At 41.6% G+C, this 15,364-nt stretch overlaps 1 protein-coding gene across 21 annotated transcripts in view; it reads left to right on the forward strand.

Moving 5' to 3' along the window:
- PHACTR1 (phosphatase and actin regulator 1) overlaps positions 1–15,364 on the forward strand; it is a 499,921-nt gene that overhangs the window by 274,195 nt on the left and 210,362 nt on the right. For 2 of the 21 annotated variants that reach the window (XM_070244107.1, XM_070244111.1), the window contains exon 1: positions 790–1,134. The exons of the other annotated variants lie outside the window; for them this stretch is intronic. The gene's annotated coding sequence lies outside the window, so the exon portion shown is untranslated. Of the gene's footprint in view, positions 1–789; positions 1,135–15,364 lie in introns of those variants that run through there. 21 annotated transcript variants of the gene reach the window in all.

Raw genomic sequence — 15,364 nt, forward strand, 5'->3', positions numbered from 1 at the left:
CTGAGTTGGTGGTCAAGAAGAGAGTTAATTCAGTCCATTTCAGAAAGCCAGTAACTTTAGAAAACATAGATGTCTTACATAAGTGTATTTCTGTTATACTTTATACTTTGCGCGTTATTTCCTTGTAATCATCAGAACAACCTTTTAAGGTTGGAATCACTATCACGACCCTTTTAGAGAAGAGGGAACAGGGAATCAGAGTGGTTGTGGCTTCCTGCATGTCACCTGCTGGTGTGGCTGTACCTGGGCCGTCCCTCTGGCTCTGCCTGCGCAGCCGGGATTGACTGCTTCTGAGATGTGAACCTCTAAGAAGAGAGAGTTATTCTGGCCAAGGAAGTTTAACTTCTTAAAGTGATTACTTAAATGTGAAAATGATTCAGGAAAATCTGGGCAAAAACGAACACTCAAAGCAAACTGTCAATTCATTAAAAATCGAGAGAGGAAATTATGTGGCGGAGAGTGTGTTTGGTTGGAATCAGGAAGCCTTGGGGACCACTGATGCTCTCTACTCACTCTCAAGTCACCTTTGTCCTGAGTTTCTTCCATGTGCAAAACGATCTTACTTCTCTTCTCTGAAGACCTTGCTGAGGTGCCTAAATCCATCTCGGTCATGGGGTGGTAAGCTGTGCCCCATGACCCGTCTGCCTATTTTTGTAGGTTGTGGATTTTTTTTACAATTGCAGATGTTTGACCAAAATCAAAGGAAGAATACTAGTTAGTGACACGAGACACTTACGTGAAATTCAAATGTCAGCGTCTATAAATAAAGTTTTACTGGAACACAGCCACAGCCACACACAAGCGCTTACGTCCATGGTGGCTTTTGCACTCAACTGCACAGCTGAGAAGTTGCACAGAGATCCACAAGGCCTGAATACTTACTCTCTGGCGTTTATCAGAAAAAGTTTGCTGACCCCTGACTACATCCAAGTTCCTGTGATTAGCAAATACCACTGGTAATCATCTTCGCACTAAGATCATCGGATCTTAGAATTGAAAGGGACCCGGTCACTGTGTCATTCACGTGAGCTGCAGTTTTGGTTTTTTTCAAAAGCCTTCTTGATGTCCTAGTGTATGCGGAGGAGCAGATTTAAAATGAAAATCGACCTGAAAAGAAACTACTCATCTGAACTGGTTTGTGGAGTATCTTTGTTTTCCCCGCCCCGACCCTGACCTTTCTGTGGGCTTCAGGCTGGCACATTGACAAAGGGGAGGGGTGTCTAATCCCCACCTAAGAGCTAACCATCTTGACTCCGTTATTGTTTTGGTGTGAACTTTAGAACAATCGGCTCTGCTGTTTTGGCACATGGAGATTTGCCTCCACGGTAATTATTTAGCAACCCACAAAAGTAATTATAAAATCAAATAATTATCTTCTAAACAAGCTGGAACCCCAGCAGTGGCTCTTGGGGGGGAAAAAAAAGTTCCCGTTCCTTAATTTTCATTTTTAGGGCTGTGACATTCTGCTTTGCTTGCCCCCTCACCTCGCTTGTTGTGTTATTTCAAGGACAATAGCGATCTGTGAGGAAGCGCCAGCTTCTTTAGACGCAGCCTCCTCAGAACAGTAGCACTGCTCCAAGCTGATGAGCGGAAGGACAGAGGAGCAGGCAAGAAAGGGGGAAAGCAAAGGCTGATTTAATCCTTCTGGTAATAGGAAATAAGATTAAACAGGAGAATAACAGCCTACCAGACTATGTTGCTGGTTGGTTTGAATTATCGAGAGCTGCATTGTATAGTGAGGCCGCCAGATTCTGAAGGTGTGCTCAGTAAGAGTTGGCACCAGTATTTCCTGGCACAAAGGGAGCAATGAAATCTGCTCACAGTTAGCGACCATCCGCCTCTGACAGGCTGGGCGTCTACCAGAATTAGGTTATTTCTTGAGAGACGTAAAGGCTGTTTATGGGCGAGTGTTGGTCTAACATGTTGCAGATATGGTAAATAACATTTATTTATATGTTTGGAAACTCACTTATCTGATAAGCCAGGCTAATGCACATGTTGAAAGGGTGTATAGAGAAGCAGATCTTGGCGACGGGGACCATCAGGGTCTGCCACACATTCAGGAATTTCCTTCTTAAAATTTCAGTAACTCACTAATTTGTGATTCCCTTCGCCAGCCCACTGAAAAAGTCAAATGGGCCACAGACAGGAGCACATCATCCCCGAAATGAACACATGGTGAACCTTTTTGGCTTGCGGGAAGCCCTAATGTTGCCCTGTCCAGAATGGATAGTGTGTTGCGATTTCCTGCTAGCGGTGACATGAAGTAGGCATGTACTGTTAAGCAGCCTGTGGTCAGAACACCACTACCCAAAGTAAAACTGAATACAAAAGAAAAGATTTTAATATTTGCAGCTGAAAGAGCCCTTTGCGGTGGAAGTAGGAATGATAAGCTGCTGGACCCTTCCCATCCTTGCCCAGGTCTTCGAGATTGAATCATGAATGTAAATGTAAAGTTCTTGTGATAAGACAGTAGAAATAGCTTGGAATACTTGGTGAGTGCAGTAGTCATTGGGCTGCGTGCCTAGGTTAATTTTTCAAGTTTTTCTAGAAGGCGGAAGAGGGGAACATATACACAGAGTATCTGTATTCAAGAGGTGAAAGTAAAGAAAAGAAGATATAACCGAAGAGTTCTTCTTTAGAAGAAGAAAATTTACAAGTACCTTAGACCCCCCCACATATAAACCAGATAAAAGAGGGGTTGTTCCCCTGCCCTCCCATTGACCTAGAGGTTTTCGGAGCCACAGTATGAGTTGTTCACTGCTCTGCCCCATTTAGATGAGACGTAATGTGTTGGAGAGTGATTATTGTATTTCTAGAATATGAACATCACCTCATAACAGAGGATTACACCCCAAATTTTAATTCTTTGTAGATGATGAAACATCTAACAGAGCAGCTTTGACATAAATAAGTTATAACCCAATAAGTTATAAATTATTCGTATGTGTATGGTACACCTTAGGGTAAAGTTCGTTTGGGGAAAATGTGTATATTGGCTGAAGAGTTACATTACGTCATATATAAATGGGTAGGAATATAACGTATAAGGTTTTTAGATTCAAATTATTTCAATAGGAATGTTTAATCTCATGCCAACATTAATAACCATCTGTTAAAAAAAAGCAACTGCTTCAAATGAAATTGGATCAGATACATAGTCCCTTTACTCCCTCCTTAACGTTGTTGACAGTTCCGAAGTTCACCATTGGATTTATAAGCAAGTATTAAGGACCAAACAGGAACGATATTTAGCATTTAAGCCATAAGTATGACAGATGGGTCAGTGTGTGTTACTAGCTCAAAGGACATAATTCAGCATGAATGAAATGGCACAAATTACTTTGAAAATATCATAATGTAAATTACAGTAAGATTGAACCGGGAGGATTTCCACCATGATTTTAGAAAGCAAGCACAGCTTATTTTTATAGCACTATCCTAAGAGTGCAATTCCTGGCAGTGTTTACCATGGAGAAGGAATTAGCAGCCTCAAGGGGAGGGTTAGGAAAACAGAGCACCCTCTGGGATGCAGGCTTCTGCGTCTCGGCTCCCGTGGCCTCGGCACCGCCTGGCCTCGGACAAGTCATTCCGTCTCGGCCTGTTTTCCTTCTTGTGAAAGAGGCAGGAGGATGGGAGGATCATGCTTGTTTTTCCAGAGGGCCTTGAGAATATTCAGGAGGTATCTGGAACATCTTCAAAAGTAAAACACACAGGGGGATGTTGTGCTTTTATATCCGTGGTGCCAGCTTGCACATTCCATCGGGAGGAAGGAGATGAATTTCTCGTTTCTCCTCATATTCTCCTGTCTGTCCAGGGTGAGGGTTGATGGAAGAATGGAGGACTGAACAGGCTGTGCGACCTGTAGGACCGGGAAAGTGATAGTCGTTTTATCTCAAGGTGAAAGAGCAGAGGGATCCCCTGAGCTGGGTGAACAGATGGCAGAATCATTGCTGCTACACTGCGTCTGGCTGTGAGTCCTCACCCCCATACTCAGCCGAGCCCTTTTCAGACTGTGCGGGTCACTGAGCTGTGGCGAACTCTGAAGAGCAATCTGCTGAAGGCTATTCTAGAGATCAAGTACCTTGCCAATGGCCACTCCTCCTGCCCGAAAGACAAAGGCTGCGTGCTCTTAAGCAAGCAGGGATGGGCTGAGGTCCTCTAGGAAGTACAGATCCTCTTCAGAATTCACAGTCCTCTGCTGTTCAATTAAATCCATAGATATCACAGAGTTTTAAAATGAACCAGTAACGTCTATGACTTAGGGATAAAAGATGTCAGAGTGGCTTAGGGGCTAGTCAGGAAGTGGGTGGGAAAATTGGGGGACTTTGCACGTTCATCTTTGGTTTTAATTTGCTCCCTTACTTTGCTACCTTATGGTTACTCAAGATCATAATTTCTTGTGTTCCTCCTGAAACACAAAAGTTTAAGTTAGCCTTATTGCTTGTGGGAAAATAATACTTTTTTGCCTGATGTCTAAATGTGCTGAGGTCTGTGTCGTTATAACCAATCCAAGGTAATAAGTTGGAAGCAGCAAGTTCTTCGATACCATGTGGAAATATGTTCTGCCCAAATTCTAGGGTCTGTGCCATTCCAACAGAGACCAGCAGCAGCAATGCTCTTCCTGCCAAAGGCTTGTGAAGCTAAGGGAGCTGTGTCATGCCGCTCTGCTATTTCAAGTCCCAAAGCAGCTCTGATTACGGTGTGAGAAGCTTTAGAACTCAAGGTCTGAAGTCCAATGTGGAGATTTTTGTCAACTTTACTGAGATGTTTTCCAAAATTTGTTCCATGTAACACTTGCTCCATAGGATGGTAATAGATAGTATGGGAAAAATGTCAAGATCAAACTAATTTGGAAAACTGAGCTGAACAAAGTGAAGTAGATTGTTTTAATCTCTGAGCCCCTTGGTACACCCACGTACGTCGTGAAACGTCAAGAACTGAGAGTGTATACTTCTTTACCCAGATTTATTTGTCACACACAGTGTTGGGGTTTTTGGGGGTTACAGGAGCAGAGCATCACCCCATAGGAGAAAATAATGAGCTGCTTCAGAATTCTCCCATAGAAAATACTAGATTGATTGACTGTGTTTCCCACTTGTGAGAGATACAGAATCATGCAAAACAATGAGGTTTGTTCATGCATTTTTCTTTCCAACCAGCAGCAGTTAGCACCAAACTTTACATGGTAACAGAGACGAGGTAGTTTCACTTTTGCTGGACGTATTTATTCAGTGATTTTTGGTTAAAAGAGCTGTGAATGCAAATTAAACTGTTATATTGATTGTACCTGAGCTTCAGTCAATCCAGGAATCAGGGACTTCCTCTGTTGCCCTAGTCAGGCCACACTATAGAACTGTGTGTCAGGTCTGGGGCTTCCAGAGCCCTTGTAACCTCAGTGTGCAGGACATTTTGGGTCAGTATTTCTCAACTTTAGGACTGTTGACATTTTCGACTGGATAAGTCTTGTTGGGGGGCAGGGTATTCTGTGCCTCGTAGGATATATAGCAGCATCCCTGGCTTCTACCCACTAAATGCCGGTAGCATCCACTGTCTTAAAATGGACCTGGGATTTGTTTTAACCAGATGTGGTACAAGGACAGACACAGAGACAACTACCTTGGACAGAAGATTTTATTACTTACAATTCCTAAGTGGAGGGGGCCTGCCAGGCTGTGCAGGGCCACATGGAGAAGTACCAGGGCCACTCAGGAGGCAGAAGCACCGAGGGGAGAGCATAGCCCAGAGCCTTTATTGTGGTTTTTGCAGGGAAAGAAAGGGTTAGTCAGGGTAGGCAAGTTTGAGCAAGTTTAAGATTGGGTGGTTTGAATAATTTTGACTGGGTCAGGCTATAGAGGTGGTCTCTAGTTGTCAGGGCCCTGGCCCTCGAGTGATTTAGGGCAGAGGAAATATTAGCTTGGTGTGTGAGAAATACTCGAGGTGGTGGGATCAGGCCATAGGCTTGGACTGGTTGGTTTGCCTATGAAAGACATGCTAGCAGGCCAGTTGTTTACTATCTCAAGGAATTAGCTAGCCTTAGGAGGGGCAGTCTCTCCAGGCCCCAGGATGTCAGAGCATCATAAAACACGGGAAATATTAAAAACATGATTAATACACCCACCACCTAGTTGTGACAACCAAAAATGTCTGTAGGCATTGCCAAATGTCCCTTGGGGGGCAAAATCACCAAAGCAAAGAGCGGTGTGGACTAAAGTCCCAGGAGAAGGCTTGGAGTGAAGGTGCTGGTTTGGGTTGACGGAAGTCAGGCAGAAGTCCTGAGTGGAAGGAGTCACACGAACATGAACAGAGGGAGGGAAGGAAGAGTAAGTGTACTGCTTTTCACATAATAAAAATAACATCTTTTATTCCCTTATTCTGTGCTGAGCCCTGTGCCAATGATGGGAATTACGTACTCAACCTTCCCAAGAACCCCATGAGATAGGTACAGTCGTTTCTCAGGATGCGTGGGGGATTGGTGCCAGGACCCTGCGGATACCAAAATCCCATGGATGCTCAAGTCCCTTAGTCCACCCTCCATATCCGTGGATGGGGAGCCTGCAGCTATGGAGGGCTGGGTGTACCATTTATCTCAGCTTGGCGGAAAAGGAATGAGACCTGGAGGGGTTAAGCAACATGCCGGGGCTCCCCCTTGTATGTGTTGGTGTTAGGATTTGAAATTGGGTCTCTTTTAATAAAAGACTGTGTTAATATGATTAGAAATAACAGGTAGAGTTAAAGATGTTAAATTACAGACAGAAGTGTCTGGACTTAAAGGGATGTGCTACATGGCATGATGGCAGATTCTTCAGCAGGTGGGTGGTGGGTGACAAGGGTATTTCGGTTCATCTCGCAGCATCAGCTCTGCAGCAGGCACAGGGAGCTGGTTGCAAGTGGGCAGGGATGTTGTGGAGCTGAGCGAGATCAAGTAACACAGGTGTGATGGTCAGTGCTTGGCCAAGGGTGGTGACAGAAAGGGTTGGAGCAGAAAGGGTTGTTAGAGAGATGTTCCCAGACAGCAGGAAATAAAGACTGAAGAAGTGGAGAATAAAGGGTTACTCCATTGTGTCTAAGACAAAAGTCTAGAAGAATGGTGATGCCCCCCCCCCCACCCCCCGCATGGAAAGGGCATAGGTGTAATAGTGAGGCGGGCTAGGATCTCAGGGGTGTGGTGGATTCTGGACTCACTTAAAGTTTTGAGTTTTAGTTCATTTGCATACCTTGTTTTTAATTTTCATAATAGCACACACTCATATTACACTTAATATGAGCCAGACACTGCTGTTTGCATATATGCGTATATCTTTACATGTATGAACTTGCTTATTGCTCACAATGACCTCTGAATATGATCTCCCTCTTACAGATGAGGAAACCGAGGCTCAGAGAGGTTCAGTAACTTGCCCCAAACCTAACTCCCTGGAGCTATACTGCCTCTGGAGCATGTTATTAATACTCAGCTGCTGGGTACTCTTGGCAGCTTTATCTCCTGTCATCACTGGGCGCACTTAGCCGCTTCTTGGTTTCCCCTCCTATGAATTGAAGGAGTGGAGCTGATAAATCCTTTTAGGTCTACCATTTTGTGTCCATAAGTAATAATTCTTACTGAACAAATAAGACATAATTCTATTATTCAACATAATGGAGACCTTTTTCTTAAAAAGAGAAATGAGCTTTCAGATGTTGTCATCTCTTTTTTTTTCATTTTCTACAAGAATCAGTCTAGAATTTGTTCTTTTTCAAGTGGTGGCTCTTTTTTTTAAAAAGAAAAATTTTTTTTAGTGAGGAAGATTGGCACTGAGCTAACATCTGTTGCCAATCTTTCTCTTGGCTTTTTTTTTTCTTTTCTCCCCAAAACCCCGGTACATAGTTATATATCCTAGTTGTAGGTCATTCTAGTTCTTTTATGTGGGATGTCTCCACAGCATGGCTTAATGAGTGGTGTGTAGGTTTATGCCCAGGATCTGAACTGGCAAACCTCGGTCCGCCAAAGTGGAGTGCATGAACTTAACCACTCCAGCCATGGGGCTGGCCAGTCAAATGTCTTCTTTCTGGGGCCTTAGTTGGCTTGGGAAAAGAGGCTTCATTCCCCGAAATCCTAGGCGCCTGAGCAGAGTTCATAGGAAGCCATTCTGCTGTGTGTGTATCTGTTTCCCCTGCTCATCTGTGAGCTCCCTTGAGGGCAAGATTATGTTTTATTCATTTTTGTGTTCCTGGTATGTAACTTGTTCCCAGTAGAAGATCAGTAATTGCTTCTGTGTTTCGTTTTTTGCTTTTTAATTTCAGACTGTGAGGCAATCAGATGTAGTAAGTTTCACGTGTATAACATTATCATGGTTCAGGTAAACTCTTTCCTGAAGAAAAGGACAGTATTAGCCCTCAGGACGGCTGCAGAAATAGAAACAGGGAGTCTTGTTGGAAGGAAATGAAGCTTCTTGGCTGGGAAGTGTGAGAGCAAAGGGCTTCCAACGCCTAATTGTAAGGAGCACGAGGTCGAGTGGATGTGACTTGGTGTTGAAGCATTTAGACAGGTGGCGGTGGACTTTTGCTGTAAAGGGCCAGAGAGTAAACATTTCAGGCTTTCGCCATATGGTCTCTGTTGCAGCCGCTCAATTCTTTCGAGCTGTTGTAGCTCAAAAGCAGCCATAGGCAATATATAAATGAAAGAGCGTGGCCGTGTTCCAATAAAATTTTATTTACAAAGACAAGCAGCAAGTCAGATTCGGACCGAGTGTCATAGTTTGCCAATGGCTCGTGTAGACTCTCAAGTGTGACAGAACAGGTCACAGCTGTGCCACTTGCTAACCGTGGCCATCATCAGATTAAGCCTCAGTTTCTGCATCTGTAAAATGGTGACTGTAACAGCATCCACACCTAGGACTGGTGCTAGGATTAAATGAGATATAATATAAAGCCTTTGACACTGACCCTAGCATATAGTAAGCACTCAATAAATGGTGGCCCTTTTTGTTCTTATTATAAGTAGTAGTTATCGCTTCCTAACTTTTTTTCCTTATTGCTTTTCATTGTATTGAGTGAATTCACGTTGAATTCAAGCTTGTGAGTGCTGGGTCAAATGCTTTATTTGCAGCTCTCTCTGTCTCCAGACTTCTTGAGTTTGAAGAATAGTAAGGAAAATAATATCTGTAGTTCCTAACAATGAGGATTGTTGGAAATATAAAATTCATGTGCAGTAATTCACAAAATGCCTGGAACATAGCACTCAATATATCGTAGCTAATAGGAGGAGGAAGGAAAGAAGTTGAAAATTGTAAATTTTTAAAATAAAGAATGTAGAGCCATTTACTAATTACATTAAAATCTTGCAGAATTTCACAAATAGGAATTCTAATGGGGAGATTTTCGCATTCAGTGTCCATAATGACTTAATTTTTTTACATTTGGAATCAGTTAATTGCTTGGCTCTGTTAATCAATGATTTCCTAATGTGGAATCCATTGCTCATAAACTAGGAACTTTAAAACAAGTCAAGGCATTTGCTTTTCAGAATGATCTGTTTGTGTTATAGCTGAACCAGGCTGGATCACATTTGCAAAACAGCAGTCAGTGGGTCATGAAGAACAGTCTCTGTTTTACATATGGGAACACTCGTGATGAATAGTCGTATATGTGCTGAACCGTGGTCGTACAGTTATATATCCAGGAGGTGAGAGCAGAACTTATCCAATTAGGCCTGGCTTCTTCTGAGTCATGTGTTCTAAGGTATAGAGAGCGAGGTTTCTTGTCATCGGCACTGTGGACATTCTGGGCCAGATAATTCTTTGTTATGGGAGGTTGTCCTGTGCGTTGTGGGATGTGGAGCAGCATCCTGGCCTCTATCCAGTAGATGCCAGTAACAAGCCCCACCCCGCCCCAATTATGACAACCAGCGTGTCTCCAGATTTTATCAGATGTCTCCCTCCCCGCTCCCCCTGCGTTGAGGAGCACTGGTGCAGACTGATGGTTAAGAAGTGCCTGGAGACCTCACGTTCCAGCATTTCCAAGCAATGATAACTTATTCCTATGGAAACACACTTGCCAGATTGCTCAGGAGAGTCGTAATTTCAGATATTCTGCCCCACGGGGCCAACAGGTGTACCTACGCTTGGATGCCCACACAGGCTGACTTTCTTAAGTTTGAAAATACGGTGACCATCCTTCTGCAGGGTTTGTCTTGTTTAGACCCTGAAGTTTTAGTGCATTTATTGTACCACTGTTCGCTTCGTCTTTATGAGTTTTTCTTAGACAAATTGTTGACACACTTTATACTGGTTAAGGACATTAAATGTGATTATATACTAAGAGTGATGTAAGTCTGCTGTTAGTTTAATTGAAACACGTTTCATTTAAAACTTCACTAAGCGGAGCAGTACAAGGTTTTGGTCTGATTTTTCCCGTATTGGTGCTAAGGTAAAGCTTTTTTGGTGGTTTTCACATATAGCATATAGTTGAAAAATAATGGTGGCCCATAGTTTATATACTTGGCTTTCCAGAAACGTAGTTACTTTAGGCTCAACCTATTTATTTTGTCTGAATTTGTGTATATGTAATCATTTGCATTTATTTCCCATTTTATAGCATTTGACTATGGAAAAGGAACTGTGTAAATAAATGACTCTCTCTGTTCATTTTGAGCTCTCAGTCCTTGTGAAGTCATGGCTGTGCAGTAGAAGGAATCCTATTCTTGTGATTATAGCAGTATTTTCTAGATTCTTCTTCTTAGTGTGTACAGAATATCCCTTGTGCCTTGTATATTTATGAGATATTTACTAACTCTGTTATGAACTTTTATACTTTTTGAGAATATGGAAGATGATATGAGATAGATTTTTGTTATTGGAGTTTTGGTCAAAAGTTCCAATTAGAGAAAAATCTCAGTTTTGTGAAACTTACTAACTTTTGTTCCTGAATGTCATGAAAATGAAGCTAACTTCTCCCTTTCCTTCTCTTTTTCTGTACTTTCGTTTTTCGTTAGTGCTAAGATTTTAATCTTTACTTCAATGCCATTTATAAGGAGAAAAATCTGTGGAGAACGGCAGCTGATTAACAGCCAAATCGGCTAAAGTTTCTGCATAATCGTGTAAATATAGCACTGGTGCATATTCTTGTCATAGAAATGGCCTATGGCCTCATTACTCAATGACCTCCTCCCCTGCCCCCAGCCAGAACCTCCCAAAATTAGGAATAACATAAAATTGTCTTCAAATTCTTAAACGTTAGATTTTTTTTTTTTTTGAGGAAGATTAGCCCTGAGCTAACATCTGCTGCCAGTCCTCCTCTTTTGGCTGAGAAGATTGGCCCTGAGCTAACATCTGTGCCCGTCTTCCTCTACTTTATATGTGGGACGCCTACCACAGCATGCCTTGACAAGTGGTGCTAGGTCCGTACCCGGGATCCGAACTGGTGAACCCCAGGCGGCCAAAGCAGAATGTGCGAACTTAACCGCTGCATCACCTGGCCAGTCCCAAACATTGGCTTTTTGGCAGGGAACTGATTTGGAAGAATGAAGTGAGGATATTTTTCTCTCTTTCCAGCCTCAACTAAATTGTGGACATGTAACTATTTGAGGTTATTTTTCATTTTCAGGGTGCAGTACTGCATGCACTTGACCTGTTCCAGCTACAGTTCTCATAAAAGTACTATACACAAATATTTTTGCCAGTTTTATGGACCAGTTATCTCATTATGGGTGCATTCCGTGAAAAGGTACCATTATATCGTTGATTCTTTCTATAAACAACCTTACACAGCACTTATTGGCAATTAAGCAAAAAAACTTTTTAAGACCACCTTATAATGCTGTTTGTCTCCAGCTGTTTATCCTAGTTGGTTGGCCTCAGAACCAGAAAGGAAAATGCAGAGGATAGCAGTGATTCAATCTGTCAGAATTTTGAAGCTTAATTCATGCAAACCTGACTACAGGCATAAACGTTGCTTCGACTCTTATAGTATGAATTGTTCTAGAAAAGAACTTTCTTGGTGCTATAAAGGTAGAGCTGACTTGCCTTCTTCCTGTCCCACAGAGTGACCTAAACAAAGTGCTAGTTTATGGTTTTTTTTAATAAAATTGTCTGTATCTGAAATCTTTTTTTTAATCTTTTTTTTTTTTCTGCTTTATCTCCCCAAACCCCCCCTGTACACAGTTGTATATCTTAGTTGCATGTCCTGCTAGTTGTGGGATGTGGGACACCGCCTCAACGTGGCCTGATGAGCGGTGCCATGTCCGCGCCCAGGATCCGAACCCTGGACTGCCGCAGCGGAGCGCGCAAACTCAACCACTCGGCCACGGAGCCGGCCCCAATTGTCTGTATCTTATACTGAATATAATAGAGCAAAATGGTCCCAAGAAATATTTCTGCTAAAATCTGCACATTCTTATTGTCAAGAAAATCTGAAAATTGTCTCCGTATCTTGTCTAAGCCGTTAGATGGTTGTGTGTGTGTGTTTCACAATATTGTGAGTACTTCTGAAGAGCAGACACTCATCTTTGTGTAATTCACAATGCTGCGCACAGAGCAGATGCTCAATAAATGTTTATTGAATTGAATTCGTAAAAGGCAGCGGTTTGTTGGGGAAACCAATTTTTTCTTAAAGTACTTAATATAGATTTTTTTCCCCCTTCTAACCACTTCCTCTCATATTTTATCTTAGAAGTTCGGTTATTGCTCTCTTGGTGAGCTGAGAAAGAGCTCAAAATAAACAGCTACTGTTTTTCCCCCCAGTGGATATGTGGCTGAGTTCTCCAGATAATTAAAAAAAAAATCCCCATTATTGGCTTTGGGGTTGCGGTTGTATCTGAGTGTTGTAGAGGAGACTTTTGTCAGACTTAACTTTTCTGACCGAGTTTTCTCCATTTGCAAATAAGAATTCCCTTCTCCTGGCCTGTTCTCCTGAGTTGAATCTTTCTCGAATCCGTTCAATGCTGTAACTGCATCTAATTTTTAAATAAGCACCAAAGAGAACAGTTGTATTTGCATTTGAACCAGTACGAATAGCAAAAGTTCACTTTTCTGGGTAGCAAAAAGCCAGGAAATAGATCAAGAAATTACCTTCAATGTTTTTTGAAGGATAGTTCAACAAATATCAAATGCTGTTAGAAAAGCAATGAAAATATTGACTTCATGGTGTCTCGTTTCTTTCTGCTTAGTAGATCTACACCAGATCTCAGGCAGTTTCCATTTAAATATGTGCCCCTCAGGCCTGCAGTGTTCACAGAGTGTTTTCCTTGTGCGCTGCTTGATAACATTGTGGACATTGGAATTACTCTGCTTTTTCAGTCAACTTGGCTATAAGATTAAAATCCAAATGATTTTCCCCAAGACAAAAATTAATTGTAGCTATGTCTTATTAGACCAGCTGTGGGCTTTTTAAATTTTAAAGTAAAAATACTTAATGATTTTAAGCATAGTCTGTAAAATACTAGACTTCCGTTTTTCATTAGCGTGCCATTCTCATGTAAATTAAATCCTATAGAATAAAGATGAATTTGGCATTTAACTAGATTTGAGCTTACTTTATTTTGTAGTCTCCTCTCATAAGAGCTTCCCCATTTCCCCCTCCACTTTTTAGATAGTGTATCTCCTTTCAAAATACAAATATTCCAGACAAGTTATATGTGACTGATTTTTTTTTTAACCTAGGAAACCATTTTAGTGCATTGTTCTGGTTTCTGTTTAAATAATTCATACAAGTCCATTTTAAAATGCAGGAAGTTTGTTTGGTAAAAATTATAACTAGTAGAATGTCAAGGCAATATTTATTATATTTAAAATATAATTTTTGTGGTGAACTTATAATAATAATATTTGTTGGGTTCTTAGCTATGGCGAGGAACTGGCATTCAAGTATATTGTCATAGGTAATACAACAGCCTGATAAAGAGGTATTGTTACTCCCATTTTAAAGTGAAGAAACTTGCCTTAGGTCGTGAGGCTCATGTCTGCCCTCTCCAAAGCCGTGCTTTTAAATGCTGCATCCCACACGCTCCAGGGAAGGCCTCTGCTAGGAGAGGTAACGTTCAAGTCATCAGGATTCCTTTATGCCCTGTCCACTCAACCACAGCTCCACTGGGTACCATTTGTAGAATTCTGTTAGACTTAAACACAAATGCAGTGTTCACATTACAATAATGGCCATATGCTTTTCATGATATAATAATCACAATGGCTAATATGCTGGATACTGTACTAAATGCTTTACATATATTCATTCATTCTTCATAACAACTTAAGAGATGAGTTTTCTTATTTTTCCTGTTGAACAGAGGTAGATACTAAGGCTTTGCACATGGCTTTAGATGGCAGAGATGGGATTAAATTCAATCCTCTCCCCCCTAAAGTCAGAAAATAAAATTATAGAGAATTTTAAGATCATTTATGACTTTATGACCCAAGTAGATCCACTGTTTACTGAGTTTCTTCTTCCAGATCCTATGCCTTTGCGTAGATAGATACAGATTTAGATAGGGGACTAAACTTCTCTTTTAGAAAAATCAAATTATACTATACATAATACATGGCAGCTTATTTTCCACTGAACAAGAAACCATGGCAGTTTTCATGTCAGTCATTAGAGATATCCATCATCATTTTTAATGGTCACATAGTCATGGATTCAATGATTGTCCTTTAATTTAGTGCCCCATGGTTGGACATTTGGGTTACTGTCTTTTTATGCTGTTAAAATACAAATGTGGTTTAGTTTGTGATGTCACCCTTCAATAATATACCAAACTTGACCCAAGTCAGCAAATCTCTTGTGTCATATGGGACAAACTTTTGTGAAAAGCCAGCGATCAAGTTGAAACAAAAGCCTCAATTCAGTCAGACTTGGAATAACACTTATAACTAAGACAACTCTTTCAAGAAACGTGGCAGCCTCTCCTTTCCCTTGCATGAGAGAAAATTCCCCCTGTGTCATTTCTTACCTATGGCTGGGAGGTAGACACAGCGCCTACTCCACAACCCCACCCTTCAGCCATGGCTCTGCCTAGAAGTAAATAAAGGATGAATCTGAGCTATAGTTATTTGTCCTAGCCATGAACATTCCATGAGATGGGAAATATTATATATATCCAAGCCAGATTGCATCCTTTGTCTAAGAAACACTCATGTGTTCATTGAAAAAATATTCAGTAATCATTTTCTATGTGTCATAGATGGTCCTTGTGCTCCAGAGTGACCAATCTAGTAGGAATAGATCAATTAGGATGCTTTTGGCTGCAGTAAGAGAAGACCCTGTGCACCTTGGCCTTAAACAATAAGGTCGTTTATCGTCTAACATAAATTCGTACGTGGGGCAGCCTCCAAGCCTGATTCCATTACCCCGTGATTCTCTGCTCTGCCCTCCTTTGTTTCAGGACTCCATC

The sequence above is a fragment of the Equus caballus genome, chromosome 20 (assembly GCF_041296265.1).
Source record: "Equus caballus isolate H_3958 breed thoroughbred chromosome 20, TB-T2T, whole genome shotgun sequence".
In the NCBI taxonomy this organism is placed as follows: domain Eukaryota; kingdom Metazoa; phylum Chordata; class Mammalia; order Perissodactyla; family Equidae; genus Equus; species Equus caballus.